The 12082-nt window shown below is 40.9% G+C and overlaps 1 long non-coding RNA gene across 1 annotated transcript in view; it reads right to left on the bottom strand.

Annotated features, from left to right (window-relative positions):
* Nucleotides 1-12082, bottom strand: part of LOC144333675 (uncharacterized) — a 49902-nt gene that overhangs the window by 16535 nt on the left and 21285 nt on the right. The window lies entirely within an intron of this gene.

The raw sequence follows: 12082 nt of genomic DNA, 5'->3' as shown, positions 1-12082 counted from the left end.
AGCACCTATAGTCCCAGCTACTCCAGAGGCTGAGGCAGGAGAATCACTTGAACCTGGGAGGCAGAGGTTGCAGTCAGCCAAGATCACACCATTGCACTCCAACCTGGTGACAGAGCGAGACTGTCTAAAAAAAGGAAAAAACAGCTCCGTAACACTCCATAAAGGGATTGACTAGAATAGAATGAGGGAAGATGCTGAATTGTAAGGGTGCCACCAAATACGTTGGATCTGGGGAAGGGAGAAATCAAGAGCGGATTGATAGCTCCCTGATGGCAACAAGCAAAAGGGAATGTTAACAAGCTCAACAGAAAGAGCCTGGCATGGTGGCTCATACCTGTAATCCCAGCACTTCTGGAGGCCAAGGCGGGCAGATCACTTGAGGTTAGGAGTTTAAGACCAGCCTGGCCAACATGCTGAAACCCTGTCTCTACTAAAAATTTAAAAATTTGGCTGGGCGCAGTGGCTCAAGCCTGTAATCCCAGCACTTTGGGAGGCCGAGACGGGTGGATCACGAGGTCAGGAGATCGAGACCATCCTGGCTAACATGGTGAAACCCCGTCTCTACCAAAAAATACAAAAAACTAGCCAGGCGAGGTGGTGGGCGCCTGTAGTCCCAGTTACTCGGGAGGCTGAGGCGGGAGAATGGCGTGAACCCGGGAGGCGGAGCTTGCAGTGAGCTGAGATCCGGCCACTGCACTCCAGCCTGGGCGACAGAGCGAGACTCTGTCTCAAAAAAAAAAAAAAAATTAGCCAGGCGTGGTGGCATGTGCCTGTAATTCCAGCTATTCAGGAGGCTGACGCATGGGAATTGCTTAAACCCAGGAGGCAGAGGTTGTAGTGAGCCAAGATCACATCACTCCACCCCAGCCTGGGTAACAGAGTCAGACCCTGTCTCAAAAAAATAGAGGCAGCTGTTATTAGTCCTAGGGTTAGAACAAACCCAAGGACCCTGAATTCAACTGGATTAAACTGTGCGGCGACTTGTGCCCCAGAGCATTGTCAGAAACTATAGAGTGGCCAGGTGTGGTGGTTCATGCCTGTAATACCAGCACTTTGGGACACGGAGGTGGGAGGACCACTTGAAGCCAGGAGTACAAGACCAGCCTGGGCAACATAGTGAGACCCTGTCTCTACTAAAAATGAAAAAAAAAAAAAAATAGAGTGGTTAGCTAGGAAATTAGTGGGTGCTAATAGTAGGATGTGGTAACAGAAGAGGTTCTAACTAACTAGAACCTTTCCCAAAAGATCAGGAAAAGGTAAAAGAGAGCACTATCAAAATCACTGTCCTTGGGGCTAGAGGGAGTAGTCATGGTGACTGCACACGCCCAGACTGTACTCTGAGGGGGAACATCAGAGCTTGTATACTTCAGGATAAGTGGACTTACCCAGCCAAGAAACTAAACAAGAAGAAATGTGCTGGAGGGTAGGGGGTAGGGGTTGGAAGGAAATTAGTAGCCCGAGCTGCTATGACACAGTATCTAAAATATCCAGTCCTCAACAACAAATTACACGACATGCAGAAGAATAGGAAACTAATCCATACAAGGAGCGAAAAAGCGATCAAAAGAAACTGAGAGGATCAATAGGTTGGAAGCAGATAAAAACTTCGAAGTATTATTGTGTGTTCCCAAAAAAACTAAAGGAAACTGCTGGAGGTAAAGGAAGGTATGCTTACAATATTCCATCAGAGAATATCAAAAAAGAAAGGAATTTTAAAGGGCCAAATAAAAATTCTAGAGTTTAAAAGTGAAGTAACTATAATGAAAACTTCATTGGAGTTCCACAGTAGATGGTGTTCACAGTAGAAAGAATCAGCAAATTATTGGAAGAAATGATGCCTGAAAATCCAATATTTGATGAACACATACATATCGAAGAAGATCAACAAACTGTAAGATAACATAGATCCATACCAAAACTATAGTAAAAACAATGAAAGAAAAAAAATCTTGAAAACAGATAAAAACTACTCATTGTATATAAGAAAACCCATTGGCCCAATGCTGTGGCTCACTCCTGTAATCCCAGCACTTTGGGAGCGTGAGGCAGGAGTGCTTGAGGCCAAGAGTTCAAAACCAGCCTGAGCAATATAGTGAGACCCCATCTCTACAAAAAGAAATTTAAAAATTAGCCAGGTGTGGTAGCATGTACCTCATAACTACTGGAGAGGCTGAGGCAGGAGGATCACTTGAGCCCAGGAGTTTGAGGCTGCAGTAAGCTGTGACTGCACCGCTATACTCCAGCATGGGCAACAGAACAAGACCTTGTCTCTTTTTTTTTTTTTCAATGTTCTTAAGTTTAAAAAAAATAAACGAAAACTTAAATAAACGCAAAGCTTTATTTTATGAGTCAGAGGACTTGATATTAAGTCTTAAGATTGTAATACTGCCCCTGCCAAGTTAATCTGCAGATTCAACAAATGCAAAAAAACCAAAAACCCCCACTCCCAGATACCTTTTTGCAAAAATTGACAAGTTGATCTTCAAATTTATGTGGACCCAGTGTAGCCAGAATAATCCTGAGAAATAACATATTTGGAGTACTCACACACTCTGATGTCAAAACTTAGGGCAAAACTACACTTCTAAGACAGGCATAAAGATAAGCAAAATAGAATTAAAAGTCCAGAAATAAACCCTTGTGTTATGTAGCCAATTGATGTTTGGCAAAAGTGCCAAGACAATTCAAATGGGAAAGAATAGTGTCTTCAACAAATGGTGTTGGGACAAGTAAATATTGACCACTCCTTTATGCGACATACAAAACTTAAACTCGAAATGTATCAAACACCTAAATATAAGAATTAAAACTATAAAACTCTTAGAGGAAAATCTAAGTAAATCTTCACGACTTTGGGTTACACAAAGCCTTCTTGATGTGACATCAAAAGCACAAGTCACAAAAGAAAAAGCAGATGAACATCAAATATAAAAACACTTTTGCTGCAATTGATAACAGATTAGAATAGCAGCTCAGAATTGGAAAAATACTTGCAAATCACATATCTGATAAAATGTATCCAGAACGTGTAGGGAAGTCTTTCAACTCAATAAGAAGAATACAAATACCCAATTTTAAAAATGATTAAAGGGGCTGGGCGCGGCGGCTCACGCCTGTAATCCCAGCACTTTGGGAGGCCGAGGCGGGCGGATCACAAGGTCAGGAGATGGAGACCATCCTGGCTAACACGGTGAAACCCCGTCTCTACTGAAAATACAAAAAATTAGCCGGGCGTGGTGGCGGGCGCCTGTAGTCCCAGCTACTCAGGAGGCTGAGGCAGGAGAATGGCATGAGCCCGGGAGGCGGAGCTTGTTGTGAGCTGAGATGCTGCCACGGCACTCCAGCGTGGGCAGCAGAGCAAGACTCCGTCTCAAAAAAAAAAAAAAAAAAAAAAAAGTAAAGGATCTGTACATCTTCCCAAAGGAAGTGGACAACTGGCCAATAAGTACATGAAAAGATGCTCAAATCGTTAACCATCAGGGAAATGTAAATACAGACCACAATGACATCCCACTTTGTACCAGCTGAGATGATGATCATAAAAAAGGCAGACAATAAGTGTTGACAAGGATGCGTAAAAATTGGAACCCTCATGTATTGTTTTAGGTTTGTAAAGTGCTTCAACCACTTTATAAAAGATTTTGGAAGTCCCAAAAAGTCATACATAATTCCTATACAGCCCAGTAATTTCACTCTTTTTCTCTTTCCTTTTTTTTCTTTTTTTTTTTTTTTTTTTGAGATGGACTTTTGCTCTGTTGCCCAGGTGAGAGTACAATGGCACGATCTCACTCACTGCAACGTTCGCCTCCCAGGTTCAAGCAATTCTGCCTCAGCCTCCCAGCTAACTGAGATTACAGTTGTATACCATCACACCCGGCTAATTTTTATGTTTTTAGTAGAGACAGGGTTTCACCATGTTGGCCAGGCTGACCTGGCCAAACTTCTGACCTCAAGTGATCTGCCCACCTTAGCCTCCCAAAGTGCTGGGATTACAGGCGTGAGCCACTGCACCCAACTTAATTCCACTCTTAAGTGTATGTTCAAGAGAACTGAAAATGCATGTTCACATAAAAACTTGTACACGAATGTTTATAGCAGCATTATTTTTAACTAAAAATGGAAGCAGACTAAATGTCAATACATAAATATGGCATACCTATACAATGGAATGTTATTTAGCAGTGAAAAGGAGTGTTACATCAGTAGCACATCAGTAGGTTGGTGCAAAAGTAATTGTCATTACTTTTGACCACATGTTGTATATTGATTGATGTCCCACATCTCCCTAAAATGTATAAAACTAAGCTGTGCCCTGACTGCCCTGGGCACATGTCAGGACTTCCTGAGGCTGTGTCACGGATGCACATCCTCAGCTTGGCAAAGTAATTGCAGTTACTTTTGCACCAACCTAATACATGCTATAACATGAATAAACCTTAAAACATGCTAAAGGAAAGCCAGTTTCTTTCCAGAAAAGGCAGATCTATATAAACAGAAAATAGATTAGTGGTTGCATAGGATGAATATTTTTGGGGGATGGGGAATGGCCAGTCTTGGCTATGGGGTTCTTTTTGGGATAATGAAAATATTCTAAAATTGATTTGGTGATGGTTGCATAACTCTGTGCATATACTAAAAATAATAGAATTCTACACTTTAAAAGGGTGAATTGTATGATATATGAAATAGATCTCAAAGTAACAGAAACTGTGAAGAAGAAATAAAAATAAGTCAAATAAGACAAACAGGACAGTATGAAAAAGAGTACTGACAGAGTTTAGGAAAGAATTTTTTAAATTTTAGAAATTCATGAATGAAGACTAAAAAGTAAGCAACACAGGAGAAAATAGACACAACCAAGAGAGATTAAAGGGTTAAATACAGGGCTTGGTGTGGAGGCTCACGCCAATAATTCCTGGAACTTTGGGAGGTCAAGGCAGGCAGATCACTTGAGGCCAGGAGTTCAAGACCAGCCTGGCCAACATAATGAAACCCTGTCTCTACTAAAAATAAAAAAATTATCTGCGCATGGTGATGTGCATCTATAATCCCAGCTACTCAAGTGGCTGAGGCATTAGAATCACTTGAACCCAGGAGGTGGGGGTTGCAGTGAGCTGAGATCATGCCACTGCACTCCAGCCTGGGCAACAGAGTGTGATCCTATCTCAAAAAGTAAATAATAATAATAATAAAGTGTTAAATATAGAACCTAAGCAAAGAAGATTCATCATAGCAGGAGTCCCTGTAGGAGAATACCAAAACAACTGAACAGAAAATACTGTGAACCCAGAAAATCTGAGACAGGTCTCAGTGAATTTAGAAAGTTTATTTTGCCAAGGTTGAGGACGTGCCCGTGACACAGCCTCAGGAAGTCCTGACGACACATGCCCAAGATGTTTGGGGCACAGCTTGATTTTCTACGTTGTAGGGAGATGTGACATCAATCAGTATATGTAAGAAGTCCATTAGCTCCATCTAGAAAGGTGGAGACAACTCAAAGCAAAGCCCTGCCCCCCAAGCCTCCCAGAGGGTTCCAGGTCACAGGTAGGTGAGAGACAGATGGTTGCATTCTTTTGAGTTTCTGATAAGGCTTTCCAAAGGAGGTAGTCAGAATATATGTCTGTCTCTGTGGGCAGAGGGATGACCTTAAATAGAATGGGAGGCTGATTTGCTGCCCTGAGTGGTTCCCAGCTTCAAGAAGCCCAAATTATTTTCCTTTCACATTTCCCCCTTTTTCTTTTTAAAAATCTTTTGGAGAAGGCATTTTACAAGAAAATGAGTCTCTGGGCCAGTCACGGTGGCTCACGCCTGTCATCCTAGCACTTTAGGAGGCCGAGACGGGTGGATCACGAGGTCATGAGTTCAAGACCAGCCTGGCCAACATGGTGAAACCCTGTCTCTACTAAAAATACAAAAAAAAAAAAAAATTTGCCAGGCATGATGGTGGGTGCCTGTAATCTCAGCTACTCAGGAGGCTGAAGCAGGAGAATTGCTTGAACCCGGGAGGTGGAGGTTGCAGTGAGCCGAGATCGCACCACTGCACTCCAGCCTGCGCAACAGTGCGAGACTCTGTCTCAAAAAAAAAAAAAAGAGAGAGAAAACGAGTCTCTGGTCTCAGGTTTCATCTGATCTCTCATGGGTAGGACAGTATATTCCAAGATGTGTAGGTCTCAAAAGCTCATTTTTAGCAGGTTATGAAGTCTCATGTCCTATTAAGAGAAAATGGGGGGGGGGTGGGGAGGGAGAAAAACAACAAACAAAAGAACATTCCTGGAAAAATCAATATAGGCCACATTACTCTGAAGTCCATACATCAATAGCCAGGTATGAAAGTAGCTTATGTATGTACATAGGTTGCTGTTATTTTCTTCTGAAGTTTTAAGTTGTCTGGCTTCAGTTTGTAGGGTTTTAAGAAAGCACAACTTAGGTTTCAGTGACTCCAAATTAGGAAAAATTGAGAAACGAAAGAAGGAAAAAAAAATTGAAAACATTATTTTGAAGACTTGTAGCCAAGAAAAATTAGAATTCAGTCCAAACCGTAGAAAATAATAAAAATTGAAAAAAAATTAGGCAAGACTAGAATTTAACAACAGGTTTACTATAGTTTTGAAAAATAATTGTCTTTCTTGCTCCAGTTTCCCATTTTTACTAAAGACAAATCATGGAGGACTGGTTTGCTTTATTATTTATTTATTACTTGGCCTAATTATTTGTATACAGTGCAGCAAGAATAATTATTTTTTACATAGGCTTTTTAATTGACTTTGACAGAACTTTGTTCCATAGGAGGAATCTCAGATAAGACTTTTTTAAAGCAGAGCCCAGCTATGGATTTGTGCCATCAAATACCTATGAGTTGGGTGAATTTCCTCTCCTCTTGAGGTTCCAAGTTAAACCTGGAGCTTCTGTGCCTATCAGAAAGTGACATTCTTTACTTACGCAGGTCAGAAACTCTGCACAGGGACTGTATACACAAAATATGAGGCCAGATTTTTTAAGGGCTTTATTCGTTACATAAGTTAAGTTTGATTCCTTAAAGGAAAGCACACCATTCCAGTTGAAGACTTGGTAAAATAACCAATTTCTCCAATTGCATCCTGTTACAAATGAAAACAAATTCTTATTGCACTTATGCAAATAACTGTATTGCCATAAGTTGAGAAAACTCACAAATAGTTTCCAAATTCTGGAGAAATCAGGTAGAGGGAAACAAATATGCTCCAAATTTTGTTAATAGAAGTATACGAAATTTTAAAAAGCTGTCAGTAGCTCAAAAGAAAAGATTTAAGACTCTGAAAAACAAAACAAAGGATCAGCAAACATTTTAAGCAAAAGTTAAAAAGATTGTTTTAGTTCGTGTAGTTAATTCCTGTTCTGCTTGATACTCTGAACATTTTACCTCTCCATGAGTCCTCAGTTTTCCTCTATTCTGATGTCACAATCTCCAAAGTTATCAGAAACCTGCATTTAAGAGCACCTGTTGGAGTTTTATTGCTGATTATTAAACCACCTTCTAAAGAGGACCAAAACAAGACAACAATTGTCCATGGATGAAAAAAAAAGTTTTAAGGCAGCCATAGTCAAAAGACACAATTGACAAATTTGTTACCTCTCTGGCACACAATAATTTTAACATAACAATTATGATTATTAGTGGTAATATACACTAAGTTGTATCAGAATTATAGGAGTTTCCCATAATTTTGGAACACATACCAATCACATACTTATACAAATATAGCCCAAATAAAACCAAACACCATTTCATATTTGACAATGCTTCCTGTATAATTTTTATACCATATAAGCCAAATTATGTCATTTTTAGACTTTAGGAAACCTAATATCTTAAAGGGTTAATTGGGTTAAAATATATATAATTTATAATTTGATTTTGGAAAATTTGTCAAACATAAAAGGTTTAAAACACTCGATATCACAAAATAGAATTGCAGGTCATTGTAAAGTCATTTATTTAACTAAAGTGATAATTCAAGGATTTCAAAAGAAGCAAAAGTCTTCATTATTTGAGAGAGGGTCAGACTTATAAAATAACAGCATGAAGCCAATTACATTTGTTTTTTAAAATTTTGTGAAGAATCTATAAAATTTAATCTTGATTGTAAAATATAATTTCCATAAGCCTTCTATAGCCTTTATTAAAGTGTTGGATAAAGCTTCCAGAAAACCTTGTTAATCTGACATGGATCCATGTATTGGTTTTGCATCCATGTGCCTTTGACATTAATGATTAATTTACAGAGAAACTGAACTTTATCTTTCAAAATTGCCCCTTACAATCTTATGCACCCCCCTCTTTCACGATAGTGCCTGGGCCTTGAGGAGTTGAATAGCTTTAATTTCTGGCCCTGTGTCTTGGGAATGCAGTTTATTTTGATTGGTATCTTCTGCAGGGGCTTGAAGATGAGGCTTTAATTGCTGTCAGTGTTTAAGATTTAGCAGGAATTGGTGTCCTTTTTAGACTTGAGTTAAAGCCCTGTAACTCAATGTCGCAAGGACTTTCAAAACACATACAGGAAGATACATGGATGTAATAATCTTAATTTAAAAAATTTTTATCTCAGTTTTTTTCCCCTAAGCAAACCCAAATTTAAAAATAATATGACAACTTGATTATATAAAAGTTTTTTTTAAATATATAAATCCTTTTATTGTGATTTACACCAACTGTTATGACATGCTTGGACTTTCTGGTTTATCCTGAACATCCCTCCTTTTTTTGTTTTTTTGTTGTTGTTGTTTTTTGAGACAGAGTCTCACTCTGTAGCCCAGGCTGGAGTGCAGTGGCATGATCTCGGCTCACTGCAACCTCTGCCTCCCGGTTCCTGGTTCAAAAATTCTCCTGCCTTAGCCTCCCAAGCAGCTGGGATTACAGGCGCAAACCACCACACCCGGCTGGTTTTTGTATTTTTAGTAGAGACGGGGTTTCGCCATGTTGGCCAGGCTGGTCTCGAACTCCTGACCTCAGATGATCTGCCGACCTCGGCCTCCGGGCCAGCACACCTAGCCTTGGTTGGCAGTTTTTATCATTAATTACACCATTATTTTTTTCTGATTATGAAAGCAATAAGGCATACAAAGTCAATAATTAAGGAAATATGAAATATGAAAAATAAGAATGTTCTCTAGTCTCATCTCTCACAGATAACTTCTTTCAAGATTTGATGCATTTTCTCCCAAATTTTTGTTTTCTAGACATACACTAACATTTGTCTTTGTTAAATGGGGTCACTGAGTACATTCTATTTTACAGCTTGTTTTTTTTCCCCATTTACCTGTACAGCCTGCACATTTTCTTATGTCATCACGGTGGTGCTGCCTCTCTCTTTAATTAATGAAAAGTGTTCTATTGTGCAGATGGTACACGTGAAACAAATTTTTTTTTTTTCTTTTGAGACAGAGTTGCTCTGTAGCCCAGGCTGGAGTGCAGTGGTACGATCTCAGCTCACTGCAACCTCTGCCTCCTGGGTTCAAGTGATTCTTCTGCCTCAGCCTCCTGAGCAGCTGGGATTACAGTCATGTGCCACCATGCCCAGGTAATTTTTTGTATTTTTAGTACAGATGGAGTTTCACCATGTTGGCCAGGTTGGTCTCAAACTCCTGACCTCAGGTGATCCGCCCACCTCAGCCTCCCAAAGTGCTGGGATTATAGGTGTGAGCTACTGCGCATGGCAAACATATTTCTTAATCAGGCAAAGGTGAAGGAGGAAAGCCTCTGGACTTCTGTTTCTGTTTCTTTTTTTTTTTTTTGAGACGAGTCTCGCTCTGTCGCCCAGGCTGGAGTGCAGTGGCACCATCTCGGCTCACTGCAAGCTCCGCCTCCTGGGTTTACGCCATTCTCCTGCCTCAGCCCCCCCAGTAGCTGGGACTACAGGTGCCCGCCACCTCACCCAGCTAGTTTTTTGTATTTTTTAGTAGAGACGGGGTTTCACCGTGTTAGCCAGGATGGATGTTTTGTATTTTTAGTAGAGACGGGGTTTCACCGTGTTAGCCAGGATGGTCTTGATCTCCTGACCTCGTGATCCGCCCACCTTGGCCTCCCACAGTGCTGGGATTACAGGCTTGAGCCACCGTGCCCGGCCTGGACTTCTGTTTCTTTTCAACATGTCTCAAAGCCCTTATTTTAAGAAATACCCTGTGTCTTCAGCTCTACAAGAAGGAAAATTTGGACTGCTATGGACCAGCAAGCTTGACTATGGGTTTTGGGGGTTTTTTAACCTCTTCCACAAAGCAAGAGGAAGTCAGATCTCTAAATGAGATCTTAGGGTATAAACATGAAAAATCTTCATCAAAGTACTAGGCTGTGTGGGTTCAAAATATGTAAAGCACACATTACAGATTATGAAATAGCCTTAAGAACTGTCTTCAGTTTTTAATTGTATGATAAAAACACATTACTGAATACACCAGTCCCACTGAGAAGTCCAAGGCTGGGAATGAAATTTCTCCAGTACTTCCCATTTCAAAGTGTCATATTCCAAGTAAAAATAATAATAATAATAATATTTTTTGAGACAGAGTCTTGCTCTGTTGCCCAGGCTGGAGTGCAGTGGTGTGATCTTGGCTCATTGCAATCTCCACCTCCCAGGTTCAAGCAATTCTCCTGCCTCAGCCTCCTGAGTAGCTGAGATTACAGGCTAATGCCACTACGCCTGGCTAATTTTTGTATTTTTAGTAGAGATGGGGTTTCACCACGTTGGCCAGGCTGGTCTCGAACTCCTGACCTCAGATGATCAGTTCGAACTCCTGACCTCAGATGATCGGCTCACCTCAGCCTCCTAAAGTGATGGGATTACAGGCATGGGCCACCACACCCAGACTTGGTTGGCAGTTTTTATCATTAATTACACCATTATTTTTTCTGATTATGAAAGTAATAAGGCATACAAAGTCAATAATTAAGGAAATATGAAATATGAAAAATAAGAATATTCTCTAGTCTCATCTCTCACAGATAACTTCTTTCAAGATTTGATGCATTTTCTCCCAAATTTTTGTTTTCTAGACATACACTAACATTTGTCTTTGTTAAATGGGGTCACTGAGTACATTCTATTTTACAGCTTGTTTTTTTTCCCCATTTACCTGTACAGCCTGCACATTTTCTTATGTCATCACGGTGGTGCTGCCTCTCTCTTTAATTAATGAAAAGTGTTCTATTGTGCAGATGGTACACGTGAAACAAAATTTTTTTTTTTTTCTTTTGAGACAGAGTTGCTCTGTAGCCCAGGCTGGAGTGCAGTGGTGCGATTTCAGCTCACTGCAACCTCTGCCTCCTGGGTTCAAGTGATTCTTCTGCCTCAGCCTCCTGAGCAGCTGGGATTACAGTCATGTGCCACCATGCCCAGGTAATTTTTTGTATTTTTAGTACAGATGGAGTTTCACCATGTTGGCCAGGTTGGTCTCAAACTCCTGACCTCAGGTGATCCGCCCGCCTCAGCCTCCCAAAGTGCTGGGATTATAGGTGTGAGCCACTGCGCATGGCAAACATATTTCTTAATCAGGCAAAGGTGAAGGAGGAAAGCCTCTGGACTTCTGTTTCTTTTTTTTTTTTTTGAGACGGAGTCTCGCTCTGTCCCCCTGGCTGAAGTGCAGTGGCACCATCTCGGCTCACTGCAAGCTCCGCCTCCCGGGTTCCCGCCATTCTCCTGCCTCAGCCTCCCGAGTAGCTGGGACTACAGGCGCCCGCCACCTCGCCCGGCTAGTTTTTTGTATTTTTTAGTAGAGACGGGGTTTCACCGTGTTAGCCAGGATGGTCTTGATCTCCTGACCTCGTGATCCGCCCACCTTGGCCTCCCACAGTGCTGGGATTACAGGCTTGAGCCACCATGCCCGGCCTGGACTTCTGTTTCTTTTCAACATGTCTCAAAGCCCTTATTTTAAGAAATACCCTGTGTCTTCAGCTCTACAAGAAAGAAAATTTGGACTGCTATGGACCAGCAAGCTTGACTATGGGTTTTGGGGGTTTTTTTAACCTCTTCCACAAAGCAAGAGGAAGTCAGATCTCTAAATGAGATCTTAGGGTATAAACATGAAAAATCTTCATCAAAGTACTAGGCTG

Source organism: Macaca mulatta, chromosome 13, assembly GCF_049350105.2.
Source record: "Macaca mulatta isolate MMU2019108-1 chromosome 13, T2T-MMU8v2.0, whole genome shotgun sequence".
NCBI classification, from domain to species: Eukaryota; Metazoa; Chordata; class Mammalia; order Primates; family Cercopithecidae; genus Macaca; species Macaca mulatta.
The sequence above is the reverse complement of the archived record's forward strand: the minus strand, read 5'-3'. Positions and strand labels throughout refer to the sequence as shown.